The 15336-nt window shown below is 46.7% G+C and overlaps 1 long non-coding RNA gene across 4 annotated transcripts in view; it reads right to left on the bottom strand.

The window, feature by feature from the left end:
* LOC149125945 (uncharacterized) overlaps positions 1-15336 on the bottom strand; it is a 69428-nt gene that overhangs the window by 26780 nt on the left and 27312 nt on the right. For 2 of the 4 annotated variants that reach the window (XR_016235005.1, XR_016235004.1), the window contains exon 3: positions 12060-12177. The exons of the other annotated variants lie outside the window; for them this stretch is intronic. This is a non-coding gene — a long non-coding RNA (uncharacterized LOC149125945). The remainder of the gene's footprint in view (positions 1-12059; positions 12178-15336) is intronic. 4 annotated transcript variants of the gene reach the window in all.

Here is a 15336-nt window from a genome sequence, read left to right as displayed (position 1 = left end):
GCCGGGAGAGACAGTGCTGCCAGGCATTAGTTTCCAGATGCTCGGCCTCCCGACCAGAGGGGCTCTGCTCAGCACAGTCAAAACTCCCTGAAGTCCAGTCTGTTGCTGCAGCCAGAGACCCCTAATGTAAAGCCACGCCCTGCTCGGGCTTACACTGGCTGTTCTCCCCTGGCCGTCTGTATTCACAGTACTGTGTGGCTTTTGGACAAAAGATCAGTTAAGAAGAAAAACCACTGCTTTGACTTGAGCCGTCGCTCTGGTGAACTATAAAATGTGGCAGGACTGGCTGACCTTGCCGGCCAGTGACCATGAGCACAAATTCACTTCTCACCACACTCACATCAGTTCAGGGAGTGCCAGCGATAAGTGTGTGGGCAGCCTGCGTGGTCCACTCACTATCATAGCACACTTGCTGAGCGCTCATGAGGGCAGCAGTGACCTGGGACAGGGCCTAAGCAGAACAGAGGCCAGTGTGCAGCGCTGCCCAGCACCAGCCCCTGCGGTGCCCCTTGACAGTGGGCGTCAGCACCTTTAACTGTCCCGTTCTCTAATCTGCCCGCGCTCCAGACACCACCTGTCTGTCATAAGGCTGTGGGCTTACAACTCAGAGAATGCAACTGTCAAGTTTAGACACAGCCAACTGATCTTAAACACTAAAAACTGGAGCAAAGGAACATTCAAATGTGTCTAGCTCACTCCCGCTTTAACTTAACAATCATCAGACTTTTACTTTGTATCTTGTAAATGCATATTAACTAGCAGCCAACCAGCTGAACCAAGCCGGGGATACCTTTTAGGAAGGAAAATCTGTGGGGACTGAAACCACACCCTGACAGTGTTCTTTGAGTAGAAATGCAAACATCACAGCAAAGAACTCTGCATCACTTCATACCATAAAGCCTATTTCCCCATTGCATGATTTCAGCTGACTAAGCCTTTTTGGGGTCAGCTCTGAACATGTTTCTGTTACTTGCTTTGTACACAAGAAGACTGAGCCGTGGGAGGGAAGAGTGTGATGCTGTGTGCGTTAGCCTGTGGCCTCAATGCAGTCTCCCAGGTCCGGACGACTTTCCCGGCTCTGGGCCCCTCTTCTTAGGGTGCTCGAGGTTGGGCTGTGAGGGCACAGACAGCACAGGCATCGACAAAGTCAGCAAACGGCCATAGCTCAGGAAGCAAACCACCACAAGCCACAGGATAAGTTCACTGTGTTGTCCTACCTGCAACTGCATTTGGGCACATGATGGTGCCCCGTGTTCTACTGGGTTTGGTCAGACAAGAGTACAGATCACACCACAACCCCTGCCTTAAACCCTCGACAAAAAGCAGCTCAAAATGGATCAGTATTTTAAACATAAGACGAGAAACCTTAAAACCACTGGAGGAAAACACAGGGCAAGGACTCCAAGACATCGGCACAGGCAGTGGCTTTTTGGATCAGACTCCCAAAGTCCCAGCAATAAAGACAAAAGTAGACAAATGGGAGTGCATAAAGCCAAGGAGCTTCTGCACAGCCCAGGAAAGCGCAGAGGGAGGAGAGAGCTGACAGAATGGGATCATATGTCTGCAAACCTTGCATCTGGATCTTCCACACAGACCCCAAACAGAATACCGATTCCAGGCAGACTTCCCCTCGACGCGGACCCTGAGCAGGCTGAGCCTAACACAGGCGCTTCCTCCTGTGACAGACACAGTCGCCGAAGTCTGACATGTGCGAGAATCAGCATCGGCCGCGTGAATTCTCTATAGAACGAGTGTTACCAGGCAAGCAGTAGGATGTGTTCCTTCCTGTCTGGCATTGGCCTTGTGCACTGCTTGTGTCCAGCCCCTCCCCCGTGGGATTCCGTGCTGACACAGGACCTTCCACAGTCACACACGGCTTCTCATGGTGCAGCATGAGTCCCCTCTGTGAAGGGGAGTGAGTGCAGCTGGCCCCATGCAGATGGAGGATCACGCATTTCTGCAAATGCCCGCCATGTCCACGGTTCTAAACACTCGGAAGAGGGGAGGCTGGTGTGTATTTCAGCTGAGCTCTGCCCGGCAGAGCTGTAATTTGTCATCAGGTCTGGGGCTGAGACCTTCACAGGGAACAGCCCCGGGGAGCAGAGTCCCCAGACTCCAATTAACTTGGATCTCAGACCAAAACAATGAACCTCAGAAATTAGGAAAAACGGTGTGAAACAGATTTTCCTCACCATGGAAAATATTCCAGTGCTTCTAGCCCCACAGTGAATGCAAGGCAGCATGAGGACAGGTGCGGCCCGGGCTCTGTGGACTTCACGTGAGGAGGGTCGGCTTGCACTATCCTCACCCTCTCTCTCACACTCTGAGAACTCCCCCGTATGTCTTATAACGTAGTTCTTTCTGAAGCAGCTGGAGAATCCCATAGCTTCTTTTCAGTGTATAAATAATATTAATACTGGGGATCAAACAAATCTAAATGAAAAGACCATGTCTCCCACTTGGTGACTATCATTTGTTCAGATAACTTGATTATCTGAGCATTATGTATGGTATCTGTAATGGCCTCACCAGGGTACGTCTCTTATAATTCTATAAGATGTGCTGTACCTCGGCTGGCGCCGTCTCTCTCTAGGCTAATCCTCCACCTGCTGCGCTGGCACCCCAGGTTCTAGTCCCAGTTGAGGCACCAGATTCTGTCCTGGTTGCTCCTCTTCAAGTCCAGCTCTCTGCTGTGTCCCGGGAAGGCAGTGGAGGGTGGCCCAGGTGTTTGGGCCCTGCACCTGCATGGGAGACCAGGAGGAGCACCTCCTCCTGGCTTCGGATCAGTGCAGCACTGGCCATAGCAGCCATTTAGGGGTTGAACCAACGGAAGGAAGACCTTTCTCTCTTTCTCTCTAACTCTCCCTGTCAAAATAATAAAAGACATGCTGTACCGTCCTCTAGAATGTTCCCCAGCCAGTGAGCATGACGAACATCGCAGCCACCCACAGCCGGGTCTCTTCTCCCCACCTGAGGTCCCACACATCCTCTGAAGTCCCAAAACTTCCTTTCTCTAGGAACAGTCTGAGGGCCTGGGACTCATTCAGACATAGGCACAAGAAAAACAACAACAACAAATTATTGGGTGGGGCTGGTGCCATGGCACAGTAGGTTAATCCTCTACCTGTGGTGCCAGCAACCATCTGGGCACCGGTTCTCCTCCCAGCTGCCCCTATTTCAATCCAGCTCTCTGCTATGACCTGGAAAAGTAGTGGAAGATGGCCCAAGTCCTTCAGCCCCCGGACCTATGTGGGAGACTCAGATGAAGCTCCTGGCTCCTGGCTTTGGATGTGTGCAGCTCAAGCCATTGTGGCCATTTGGGGAGTGAACCAATGGACAGAAGACCTTGCTTTCTCTGTCTCTCCCTCTCACTGTCTGTAACTCTAGCTCTCAAATAAATAAACAAAATATTTTTTAAAAATTATTGGAAAATAATCAGTAAACACACATATCCACTGAATTCCTTTGGCACCAACAGGGAATTGTCAGCTCAAAGTGAATGGAGAGAAAGGGAGGCAAACAGGTGTTTTCCATGAGCTGGAGACAAAAGCATCAGAGTGAAACTTGTATCTCCACGTGTTAGAAAGGTCCACACCTGCAGCTGTCAGGAGGCTTCTAAGGACCAGGACAACTTCCCTGGGCTGTGCAGTAGAGCACTAGACAAACCGCTGTTTAGGCTGAATGTGGACGTTATCAAATACATGAAGTTTATATACCTTAAATAAAAGGTGTCTAGGTTAAAAAAATTAAAAAGAATATAGCTCCTTAAGGACAAAGACAACACTGATTTATTTGCTTGTTTTTGCGTTAATTATACATAATTATCTTTATATATTTATGTATGCATGTATGTATATCACATCTGATTTATCTTTATATCACCTGCACTAGTGGCTAGCAAAATACTACCAAATCCGGCTGGCTGCCTGTTTTGGGCTGGCCTGTGAGGTAAGAAATTTATGGAAGGGGCCAGCATTGTGGCATAACGGGTTAAACTGTAGCCTATGATATAGGCATCCCATGTGGGCACCAGTTCATGTCCTGGCTGCTCCACTCCCAGTCTAGCTCCCTGCTACAGACCTGGGAAAAGCAGCAGAAGATGGTCTAAGAACTTGGGCCCTGCCACCCAGATGGGAGACCCAGATGAAGCTCCTGGCTCCTGGCTTCAGCCTGGCCCAGCCTTGGCTTTTGCGGACATCTGGGGTGTGAACCAGCAGGTGGAAGATCTCCTTCCCTGTCTCTCCCTCACTCTCTGCAGCTCTGACTTTCAAATAAATAAATCTTTTTTTAAAAAAAGAAAATCATGTACGATTCCAATTTCAGGGCCTCTAAACACAGTTTATTGGAATATGTCAGGCTCATTCTGGCACACACTGGCCGCAGCAGTGTCCACACCTGCAGAGCTGAGAGTGCGACAAAGCCTGGACCATTTACCATCTGCTCTTTACAAAGGTGTGTCAGCCTGTGGCTTCCGCTACCTCTCTGCTTTGTGGACATCATGAGGGGATGATACCACCTTCAGTGGAGTCGCCTTTCAGAGAGAGGAGTTGATACCGTATGCATATGATGGTGGATGAGTGAGTGGACATAGTTAATTCTCGTTCATTACAGATGAAACAAACCTGCACTTGACAGCATCCTCTTTTTATGATAAAAGGGATGCTATGGTGCTTAACGCAACCTACTTTTCAGGGAAAATCTACAAGAGCTCAGTGATAGCCCCTGTGTGCTGTTGGTCTAAAGCTGGTATCTTTTCTACGAGAAATAACCACAGCACCTAGGACTGGTATGTCTCCATGACTGCTGTGAAAGTCTTCTGTAAACTCATCAATGAAAGCATCACACACTGTTCCCTCTATGTGGGAAGTCCAGGCTTAACTCAGAGGTGCTGCAGGTCTGGTTCCAGACCACTGGGATAAGTAAACACCACAACAGACTCACAGACCTCCTGGCTTCCTGGCCCGTGTAACAGCTGTGTCTGTGCAACGCTGTAGTCTGTGAAGTACAGGATTGCATTACGTACACACCGTCATGGGCACAGGAGCACAGGGAATTCTAACAGTCCTCAGCCCAGTAGGTCAATTACGGTTGACAACAGTTAATTCATTTTTCAAAACAAGTAGGACAGAGAATTTTGAGTGTTCCCAAATTGAAGACATTCTGCAAGTTTGAGGTGCTGGATACCAAGTTACCCTTATCTGGTCATTACGCACTCTGTATGTGTGTTGACATGACACACTTTACCCCTGTACTGTCATGTGTTGATGAAAAATTACACCTGTGTTTTAAAACACACTTTATTGCCTTAAAAATGCTAATGATCACCTAAGCCTTGAGCAATGCCTAACCTCTGCTGGTGCAGGGTCCCACCTTGAGGATGGCTAGGAATGGTAGGGGCATGGCAGTCTCCCAACGTAAGACATCCATGGGGTTTGCCTCATCAGCTCTGTCCCTGTAGCACACCATGCTGGAAAAGATGATGGCATTTTATGCCCCAGGTTCTTTCAGATTTGGGCTCAGTCCCCTCGAACGGTGCCACCGGCTGCCCGCTGAGTTTCCATCATTTTCTAGATGCTGTGGTGTCACTGCAGCCATGGGCACAGCCTCTTCACCTCGATGGGTTCTCCCTTCAGCACCTGTTCCTGCGCACCAGCTCCACCTCGGGTAATGCTGAATCCTGAGACCACGTCACCTCCAGCCCTGGCTCTCACTGCTTACACCACATCTGCACTCACCTCCTCCCCTGAGCCCTTGCAGTCACCTGTGGGGATCGCAGTGGACGTCTTCCAGACTCCTGCACGTGCAGGAAAGTTCTCCATGAGCGATAATGGGGCATTGCTTCCAGAACCTTCCAATTCATTGTGCCCACCTCCAACAGAGGAATCATCGTCAATGGGGTGGAAGCCATGCAAAAAGCAAGTCTGAACGCGACTGCAGGGTCAAAATCTCTCCTCAGCTCATGGGATGCAGAATGGACACTGGTTAGCAGGCAGGGAGCTCTCACGAGAATACGGTTTTCTAGGATAAATTTTATTGTGTGCATATTTAAAATATACAGAAGATATTATAGAGAATGATGTTATGAGATATATAGAGAGAGACAGAGACAAAGAGAGTACAATGATCACTCTAGTGAAGCAAATCCACACACACACACACACACACACACACACACACTCACACGCGGCAAGAGCAGCAGTACTGTATGCCTTTAGCAGAAGTCCTGAACACGACGCACTGGGACGATGCTTCCCGCCCACCTGAGCAGACCCCACGGCCAGGCGAGGGTCCTGGGCCTGTGTGCGCTTCCCCGTGGTGATGCTTCCCGGAGGACTTGCTAAGGGACAACTCTCCCAGCATCTGGGGTAAAGCTCTCCCTGCAGCCACACCCAAGTCGCTCCGGTCTGTGCAGCCACCTGGGCATGCGGGGCCTCTCATGCAGAGTTATCGAGAATTCAAGAAAGCAACAGGAGCATGAAACCAGGCCGGCGCCCTTCTCCCCTTCTCCTCGGAGCTGTGCCTGGCTGAGAGACAGCTGTGGTCAGGGCGTGGTCCACGCCACTCCCCGGCCAGCTGAGCGCAGCACCACTGCTTGGTCAGCGTTCAGATACTCAGCAAGTTTGTCGCTACTTCCCTGGCTGAGTTTTAAGGAATCTTTTTGCACAAAAATACGAGTTTTCTTCCTGACAGCTTGCACCGCCATCCTCACACATTTGCCTTCCCAGTTCCCATCCGTTTGAGACCAACTCCCTCCAGCACAGCCTTCATAAATCCTCACCATCATCTAACTTCTTGAACCCATGACAGCATTCTTCTTGTTTTCCCCCAAATAAACCATTTATTTAAGGAACACAAACTTCATGCATTTCAGAAATACAACTTTAGGAACACAGTGATTCTTCCCACCGTACCTGCCCTCCCACTCACTCTCACCCCTCCCCTTCCCTCTCCCATTCCCAGGCTTATTTCTACTAAGATCTATTTTCAACTAACTTTATACACAGAAAATTAACTCTACACTAGCTAAAGAGTTCAACAAATTGTATGAAAAAAAAACTTCCTCAACAGTCAAGACAAGGGCTGTTCAAAGTTACTGCATCTTGAAGTTAATTTCACTTTTTTAAGCATTTTTTGAGAAAGTTAATTAGCTTTAAAGAACCCAAGAATGATACATTATTTTGTGAGCACTTAGACATAACTGTAACTTAGAGACATAAGAATATCCTCCACTTAATACATAAAATGAAGTAAATCTTTGAGAACAAGTTTTACTGTTAACTCTCATAACACAACTCTTTGAGGACAGAGGTCCTGTATGGGAAGTTCGTGCACAGTGACTCCTGTTGTTAATTTAACAATTAACACTTTTATGTATGATGTCAGTGATCACCTGAGGCTCTTGACATGAGCTGTCTGGGCTACGGAAACCTTTTGAATCCATGATGTCCTTCCGTATTTAGACAAGGCCATAAGCAAAGTGGAAGTTCTTTCCTCATTTCAGAGAAAAGTACCTCCTTCTCGCTCTCTCCACTGGGGTCTTACCCACCGAGGTCCTTCATGTAGGACATACTTTGCCACAGTGTCTTGGCTTTCCATGCCTGAAATGCTCTCATGGGCTTTTCAGCCAGACCAGGAAGCCTTCAGGGCTGATTCTGAGGTCAGAGTGTCAGCAATCTTCTGAAGCCTTCCCCAAACCCTCTCTGTTTTCTGTCAAACCAAAAAGGGATTTATCCTTTCTCTGAATTCTTTTTTTTTTATTTGACAGATAGAGTTAGGTAGTGAGAGAGAGAGACAGAGAGAAAGATCTTCCTCCCGTTGGTTCACCCCACAAATGGCTGCTGAGGTCTCCCATGTGGGTGCAGGGGCCCAAGCACCTGGGCCATCCTCCACTGCACTCCCGGGCCACAGCAGAGAGCTGGACTGGAAGAGAAGCAACCGGGACAGAATCAGTGCCTATATGGGATGCCGGCGCCGCAGGCGGAGGATGACCCAAGTGAGCCACACAGACAGCGCACGTTGCTCCGGCCTGCCACAGCACATGGGATTTTACCTCCTCCCTTAAGGACTTCATTCCCCTTGAACTGCAACTCCTGCAGGCAGCTTTGAAACACTGACTCAAGTTTCTCTCCCCACGCTCACTTAGTACAGCATTATCAGGCAGTAGTAGTGAGTGCATTAGAAGGTGCTGGAATGTAGACATCTCAGTATTATGTCCCTGCTGTTCTTTGCTTTTGTGAACACAATGTGTCACTGTGAAACATTTCTTCACTTCAACTTTCAGGGACACGCTGTGATGCTGTCACAGCTAATCCAAGCCTGCAGTTAAATAACGCTAACGAGAGACAAAGGTGAAGGCTTCACGACGCTGTGAGGGAGACGTTGCAATCTCCACTTCTCAGATTAGGAAGCTGATGCTGAAAATCCTCGACTTGGCGGAGTTTTCACACCTGTATAACAAGCCCGGGTCCCACTCCACGCCAGGCTCAGCACACAGGGAATGGGGACATCGATGCCCACTGTCAGCTGACCTCAGGACTCACGTGCCACTCCACTGTGAGAGGCAGCAGGGTGGGGCGTGCACTGGGTGTCTCTCCTGAGTCTTGGGAGCTTTCATTCTGAACAGACTCCTACTGTGACAAGAAGCAGCAGGGATATTTGCAAAGGGGATTGATTCCACCCAGAGGAGAGACTGAATGTGATGTGCAGGTGGATGATTACTGTCCCAGCCATCACACATCCCTGCCACTACCCCCGAGCCCCTCTCAGCCAACTGCACCCAAGATTGGAATCTCACGCATCACAGAGTGATTAGATTCCAGGAAAAGCACAAACCTCGCATGGTGGGTCCAGCAAGGCGCCCATCACCGCTCAGTGTCATTCAAGCTCAGACAAGTTCTTTTCCTGCAAATGCCTGTTTTCAGAGCTCGGTGACTGTTCTCACAAGATCAGCAACTGCCTGCAAGGAATGGCATGCTTGGATCTAATGCGACATTGACCGGGTTTGTCGGCCAGGCCCTGGGGCCGGCACATCACCACAATAATCGGAGAGTTAAATATGAGCGAGTGAGATATGTCATTAAAGGAGGAGAGCCTGCTCGTGCCAGCAGCTTTGGTGGTGACTCCGGAGCTCATCTGCATGCCCTGTGGGAACTCTTACTTGAACTACGGGATCTCCCTCTTGTCTGAACTTCCTGGATGTCCTCTGAGGAGCCTGGAAAGGAAAACAGCCACTTCCTCCCCAGGGCAGTGCCAGAGGCCAACCATTCAGCCTCCCTGGGGTTCTGAGCCTGTAGTCATCTTGGAGATTTCTCTGGGGTCTAGTTCCCTGTTGATGAGCGGAGGTCTGTGAATTCTTAACACACCATGAAAATAGCTGTGTGAAAAACGGACAGCCTCTCCTGATAAAATCATTGGTCAGTATGATGGACGTGGACACCACAACTGTGCACCAAGAATGAAGCTGAGTACTGAGGTGCTCCGGGGAAGACAGAACAGTGACTCTGAAATCTAATTTTCCAGGAAAGATTTGGCGTCTATATGCAAAAACTACCGAAAGCTGCATTTGGAAAACATGTCAGTGCTAACTCCAATGGGTTCAAAGCCAAGCTAATGGCCCCTCTCTTTAAACTTGCTCCTCTGTTTACACTTGCATCTGTGACCACTCTCAGAGTAGCTGTTCAAAAACTCCAACTGGAAGTCAGCGCTGCTGCAAGTCTCATCCCCATGACTGTCACAATGTGTGGGCCAGCAAAGTGTGTCCCAGGCACTGCTTGTCCTCTGGTGTGGGCGCCAGGCTCCCCACCCCCACCCCGCTGCTTCCTTCCAGCCCACCTGTGGTCCCTGTCTATAACTACAGACCTACAGACCAGACTCCAGACCACAAGATTTGAAATACACACTGCTCCTCTTACTCTGTGTACTCTGTTCCGTGAGTCTGCTTCATAGGTTCCATGGGGTATCTCTGATTTGTGACTTCCCTTCCTTTGGGTACACGTGCAGTATGGGGTAGCTGGATCTTACTGTAGTTTGATTTCAGTTTCTGCTCTCCACACAGCTGTACTAATCAACATCCTCACCAGCAGTGTGTCAGGGTCTGTTTCTCTCCGTATCCTTGCGGCATTTGTGACTTGCCTTTGTGACGGTGGGGGCAGTGTGATACCTCATCCCCGACGATGAGTGACGCTAGGCGTGTTTTATAGACCTGATGGCCATTTGTGTGTCTTCTTTTGCAAAATGTCTGTTCATACCATTTGCCCATTTTTAGGTCACGGTGTTCGTTTTCTTGCTGTGGAGTTGCTGGGTTTCCTGCGTATCCTGGGTGTTGATCCCTCACAGATGAAGAGTTTACGCATTTTCCTCCTTTGATTTGGGTTGTCTTTGCACCCTATGGATTGTTCCCTTTGCTGTGCAGATGTTCCTTCCTTTGATGCAATCACATTTATCTAGTTTTGCTTCTGCTGCTTCTACTCTTGGGGCATTAGCCAAAGGAATCATTGCCTATGCTGAAGTCCTGAAGTGGTCCCCATGTTTTCTTCTAGTGGTGTCACAGTGTTGGGTCGTACTGAGTTGGGTTTTGTGTATGATGTGAGGCAGGGGGCTGGTTTCAGTCTTGGTGCATGGGCTTTTCAAGTGTGACTTATTGAAGAGACTGTCTCCTATGAGGTGTTGATCCTTCTTTCTGGGATCCCGGCTATATTCCCCTGGCCGCTGAGTCTGGCTTTCTGACAGTGCCACACTGTGTGTCGATGACTCTGGTGTATTTTGAAGTCAGGTAATGTCATGCCTCCAGCGTTGTTCTTTTTGCTCAGGACAGAATTGTCTGTTCAGAGTCTTTTATCATTCCATATGAATTTTAGGATTTTTTTCAGTTTCTGTGAAGAATGTCACTGACATTTTGATGAGAACTGCAATGAATCTGTGCATCACTTTAGCTAGTATGGACATTTTCACAATGTTGTTTCATCCAATCCAGGAACATGGAATGTCTTTCCAGTTTTTTTTTTTCTGTTCTATTCCATTTGATTTATCAGTGTTTTGTAACTTTCACTATATAGATCAATTACTTCCTTGATGAAATTTCTAGAATTTTATGGTTTTTTAAAATATTTATTTGTTTGAAAGTGTGACAAAGACAGGAATGGAGTGGGGGCAGAGAGAGAGATCAATCTTCCATCTGCAAGTCCAGGGCCCAAATGGCCACAACACCCAGGACTGCCACGTGGGTGGCAGGGGCCCAAGCACTTGGGCCATCATCCACTGCCTTCCCAGTGCTTTAGAGGAAGTTGGATCAGAAGCAGTGCAGCAAGCACTTGAATCGGTGCTGCGACATGGGGTGCTGGCATCACAAGTGTTGGCTTAACCCAAAGCTCCGTAACAGCAGACCAAGAATTTTGGTTGTTTACAGCTATTATGATGGGGTTGCTTCCTCGGTTTCCTTCTCCACAAGTTCATTATTGGTGGATAAAAAATGCTACTGATTTTTATGCATTGATTTTGCAGTTTGCTGAGTTAGTTTATCAGCCCTGATGGTTTTTGGGAGGATTAGGAAGGTTACTATACTGAGAATCATCTCATCTACAAGCAGGGTGACTTTACTTCCTCCTTCCCTACGCAGAGACCTCTTATTTCTTTCTCTTGCTTAGTGGCTCCAGCTAGCACTTCCAGTGTTATATTAAAAAAGACCAGTGAGAGTGGACAACTCTGTCTTGTTCTGGATCTTAGAGGAAATTATTTCAACTTTATTCATTGATTTTAGCTATGGGTATACAATATACTTCAAAAAGTTCATAGAAAATGGAATTAAGAGATAAGTTTGGTAGAAAAACAACTTAAAAACTATGCAAACAAGGATCTTCAAAAATTAATGGGTATATATTATTTTTAAATATATCTCTTTTCATTTTTTGCACAAATAATCAACTTATACTTTAATTCCATGTTTTTCATGAATTTCTGAAGTGCTTTCATACACAACAGTGAGTGACACATGGGACCCCATCTAAGACACAGTCTGGCGCCTGAACAGGGACCCTTGGCACAATGTGCAAGGGACAACTCACCATGCCGCAAGGGTTACAGACGCATCATTTCATCTCTTCAAGAGCCTGGTGAGTGATCAGCATGAGGAAGTTCCTGTCCCCGGCACAACGGAAACATAAGGCGGAACTGCTTTATCTCCTTAAGAAAGTAGGACAGTCTTTATCAGAAAAGGCAATTGGATGCTTGCTGCAAAAAATTAATAGTTGCTGCCCTCGGTACCTTGATGAAGGCACTTTTCAGGAAAAGAGTTCCTGTGTCCTGTCTCTCCTTTTGCTTATGTACCCCAACTGTGCAGAACTGTAATGTTCTGTAACTAAGAGAAGACCTAGGCTACAGTCATCAAAACACACAGACACTATCATAGCTGGCAAATAGTCATCGAATGCGTAAGTACACATTTATCATACATTGTGTACTATACATTAGCATTATACATCTTATTATATAAATAGGTAGTTTTGCACTCTTAAAACAATAAATTATAATACTTGAGCACAAAGGAATCTCTACATGCAAAGGGAAAATGTTAAACATGCAGCCTTATGGAAAGCCAAGGCACTGGCAAAATATGTCCTTCATGGAGGATCTCGAAGGGTGAGACCCCAGTGGAAAGAAGTGCTCATCAAAGAAGGAGGTACTTTTCTCTGAAGGGAGGAGAAAATGTCCACTTTGCTTATGGCCTTGTCTAAATACCGATGGAGTTTGTGGATTCAAAAGGCTTCCATAGCCTTGGCAACTCATATCAAGAGCCTCAGGTGATCACTGACATCATACATAAAAGTGTTAATTGCTAAATTAAAAACAGGAGACACTGTGCACTAACTTCCCATGCACAACCTCTGTTTTCAAAGAGTTGTATTATGTCTAAGTGCTCGCAAAAGATGTATCATGTTTGGGTGCTTCTTTAAAGTTAATTAAGTTTCTAAAAAAAAAAGAAGTGAAATTAACTTCAAGATGAAATGACTTTGAACTCAACTGTTGAGGAGCAGTTTTTTGTGTGTGCAAATTGTTGAACTCTTTACTTAGTATAGAGTTGGTCTTCTGTGTATAAAGTTCATTGAAAATGGATCTTAGTGGAGAATGGGACTTGGAATGGGAGAGGGAGGAAGACGTGTGGTGAGAGGGAGGGCATGGTGGGAAGAATCACCATATTCCTAAAGTTGTACTTATGAAATGTGTACTCATTAAATAAAAGGTTTCTTTGGGGAAAAAAACATGCAGCCTTGTAAACAATGGATTACTTATGTCCGCAACATAAAGCAATAAGCTTGGCCTGTATTATGTTTTACTGAATTGTTTTGTTGAGCTGATTAGCAGTTTTGACACTGAGAAGATAAAAGGAGTTCAATGACTCACAGGCTCACTCAAAGAGTTACACTTCTGAAGAAACCAAAATCAGAAGTCGTCATTGACCTAAAACATGTGTGCAATTCTCCCCATTCAAAATAAAGCTTTTAATTTGTTGCGATATGATTAAGAGACAAGGATTGTGTCAATGTTGATTTCCTGGTTGCAACTTGGAAAATTGTGATATATTTATGACATCACTCCACTATTTCCCATAACTACATGTGAGTTCATGATTGATTCAGAATCAGAATTAAAAGGGAGTTGAGGCAGTACAGGCCAGGTTTTTCCAGGGGTGAGTGAGTGAGTGTGTGTGTGTGTGAAAGAGAGAGAGAGAGAGAGAGAGAGAGAGAGAGAGAAGGGGGCAGGGAGGGAGGGAGGGAAGAAGAGAGGAGGAGAAGAAAGAATGAGAGGAAAGAGGGAAGAGGGAAGGAGGGGGAGAGAGCAGCGCGCTGTCCAGATTCCATGCAGTCTATGTGGCTATCTTACCCTTAAGAAGAGCTCAACCCTGCTCCCCTTGACTGGGGCTGCACTCACTGTCTTGCCCCCAAGCAGCAGGATATAGGATAAGGGATAAGGGAGAAAATGAGCTTTCTGGTAGAGAACGCTGGCAAGTGCTGCCTGAGGCAAGTGGCCAGGGGGAACACCATAGGCAGTAAGTCAGGGGTACCCTTGATACCCCTCAGAAGTCAGCTTCCACCCCTGCATCTTCTACCCCAACACCTACAGCTCTGGCTAAAAAGAAAATGTCAAACACACACAAATCAAGGGATATTCTGTAACGCACCTGACCAGTACTCCTCCAACTGACAAAGCCATTAATAGCAAAACAGGACTGAGAAGCTCACAGCCCAGAGCCCAAGGAGACAAGGGAACGTATGTGGACCCTGAATGGGATCCTGGAAAAAGGGAGTAAGAGGAGACAGTGAAATCAGCAAGGGGCAGTGTTCATGTCACGGTTGACTCCGCGGTGACTTACGTGTTAACCACTTGGGAAACCAGGGGAGGGCGTTGGGAAATCTCTGCACTCTCTCTGCAATTTCTCTGCAAACCTGGAACTTTTCTCAAATTAGAATTTCCCTTAAAGATATCACTGGTCTTGTGAAGGATCTAGTTTAAGGAGCCATTCAATTTCTTTGGAATCAGGGATCAACTTGGCTCCATATTTTGGAGGAAAATGTCCACAATGAAGCCTAATAGTGTTTGGCAGTGAGAAGAACTTGACTGGAACCCATGAAACAACTGTGCGGAGAAGGAGGGGCATGGTGTAGGAAAGGGTGAGGGCTCTGTGGACGCGAGGCATCCCCACACTGCCTCTCACTCTCCCTGCTCCTTGCTGCGTCAGGCTGCACTAACGTGACCACTGTAAGATGCTGCCTATTCCAGTACCTTCACCTGTTTCACACACTAGTGGGTTTTTTTTTTTCATTTTAAAATATGGATAAGACGAGCAAGTGCCACATGTTTCATAGACACAGCTTTAAGAGCGTAATGATAATTCCCATCCTACCCTCCTTCTGCCTTCCTTTCTTTTTATTTTTTACAATGACATACCTTCAATTTACTTTATAATCAAAAGCTTAACCCTCTACGAAATAAAGAATCCAGCAAGTAGTAAGCAGAAAACCCACTGTTCCTCAAGAGTAAAGGGCTGTAAACAGTAATCAGATCTCAAAATGTCAATTTCACTCACATATATTACTTGTTTTATACTCTGGATATTAGTTAGCCACAAATCTGGGAAAACATGATATTTGTCCTATGGAGCTGGCTTATTTCACTAAGCATAATGGCATCTAGTTACATCAATTTAGTTGCAAATGAGAATTTCATTCTTTATGGCTGAGAGGTACTCCATAGTGTATATATACCACATTTTCTTTATCTAGTTCTCATCTGATGGACATCTGGGTTGATTCCATATCTTACCTATCGTGAATTGAGCTGCAA

This window comes from Oryctolagus cuniculus, chromosome 6 (genome assembly GCF_051225735.1).
Source record: "Oryctolagus cuniculus isolate XC-2025 breed Fujian yellow rabbit chromosome 6, ASM5122573v1, whole genome shotgun sequence".
NCBI classification, from domain to species: Eukaryota; Metazoa; Chordata; class Mammalia; order Lagomorpha; family Leporidae; genus Oryctolagus; species Oryctolagus cuniculus.
The sequence above is the reverse complement of the archived record's forward strand: the minus strand, read 5'-3'. Positions and strand labels throughout refer to the sequence as shown.